Genomic DNA, 1573 nt, shown 5'->3' with positions numbered 1-1573 from the left:
GGGGGAGGAGGGGAGGATATGTTCCTCCTCCTCCTTTCCTTCTCGCCTCCTCCTCCTCCTCTCCCATCTTCCTCCCTCGTCCCCCTCCTCCTCTCCCCTCTTCCTCCTGCGTACATCACGTGACCTCAACAACAATTCAGTTTTCGCGCTAATTTTAGCGGGGAAATGGCGTCACATGACTTCGTAGAACATCACTTATGAACAAATTCAGTTTCTCTGCTAGATTTAGCGGGAGAATTAACGTCACGTGACGTCAAAACCAATTCAATTTTCTTCTAAGTTTAGCGGGGCGAAACGCGGACACAGGCGCATAAGAGCTGCGCTCTAAAACAGTGCGAAAAAACGGAAAGCCAGATGAAGGAGCACACGAACACAACGCTATGCGTGTCCTTCTTTTTCTTGTCCACCGTTTTTCCGCCCTGTTTATGTTGTTTTTTTTTTAGTCAAGCGTTGTGCTAAACTAGCTGGCTCAACTTTAAGCCTTGCCTTTATATACATATATCCTGGCTCCGCCGTTTTCTGGCTTTCGGCGGGTTCCTGAAAACTTTGATTCCTTGATTCATTGGATTAAGTACGGTTCATTCATCTGCACATATTCGTATATATATATATATATATATATATATATATATATATATATATATATATATATATATATATATATTGCCTCTAACAAACTTGCGAAGAACACGATCTAGGGTCGCATTTACGTCAAGCAGCACAACAAATCACTGTAAAAAGAAAATGATAAAAAAACATTAAAACATAATCTTAGCAGAGCGTGGTTTCGATCCACGGACCTCTGGGTTATGGGCCCAGCACGCTTCCACTGCGCCACTCTGCTACGGGATTTCTCGCAGTGAGCAGTGTCAATCTTCTACACTTCGAATATCTTGATACTTCCACGTAATATTTTGTGTGTGTATTTTTGTTTTGCTTTACATATTTTTGTAATTACGCTTATAAACTCGAAATTGCTATTTTTTTATCTTTTTTATTATCACATTTTTTCGCAAAACTCCGTTTTCTAAATCCCACCTTGATGGCAATATCAAGGAGTCGGAGGAGCACGTTCGTTTGTGCTTATTCTTGGTTTTCAAAACGTTTTGCGGGTACTTAGCGTATTCCCTGGTGCTTTTCTAGTCGTCTACCTCATTTTTGATAGAAAGTTGTCGGTCTTCATGCTTTGAATTGATGCGCAATCTAAATTCTTGCGCATCGAGATATCTTGGGACGAAAGATGGGGAATCGCCTGAAGCTATTGAGCACGTTGAATGTTGACGCCGCTCTAGTCACTGACCGCGTCAGAATGGCGGGACATATTTTGAAAACGCCCGCGCCTCCATGCCGCCCGCTGTGCTTTCGCTCCGGGCATGCGCTTGAAGTGCGCACGAAACGCCGAAGCGCTGTCAAAGGTGCCAAGCTCGCGCTGGAGGCAAGGCAACCCAAGCTCCTCCCTGGCCTTCTCATCATGCCAGTGACAACGACCGCAAATGCTCGTAGCAGAGTGGCGCAGTGGGAGCGTGCTGGGCCCATAACCCAGAGGTCCGTGGATCGAAACCACGCTCTGCTA

At 45.0% G+C, this 1573-nt stretch overlaps 2 non-coding genes across 2 annotated transcripts; one reads left to right on the top strand and one right to left on the bottom strand.

Annotated features, from left to right (window-relative positions):
- Window positions 1-772: 772 nt before the first annotated feature.
- Trnam-cau lies at window positions 773-844 on the bottom strand. The gene has a single exon. It is a non-coding gene; the product is annotated as a tRNA-Met (tRNA).
- Window positions 845-1501: 657 nt separating this feature from the next.
- On the top strand, window positions 1502-1573 carry Trnam-cau. The gene has a single exon. It is a non-coding gene; the product is annotated as a tRNA-Met (tRNA).

Source organism: Ixodes scapularis, unplaced genomic scaffold, assembly GCF_016920785.2.
Source record: "Ixodes scapularis isolate PalLabHiFi unplaced genomic scaffold, ASM1692078v2 PGA_scaffold13__105_contigs__length_92229423, whole genome shotgun sequence".
NCBI classification, from domain to species: domain Eukaryota; kingdom Metazoa; phylum Arthropoda; class Arachnida; order Ixodida; family Ixodidae; genus Ixodes; species Ixodes scapularis.
Note: the sequence above shows the minus strand (reverse complement) of the source record. Positions and strands in the feature narration are given on the sequence as shown.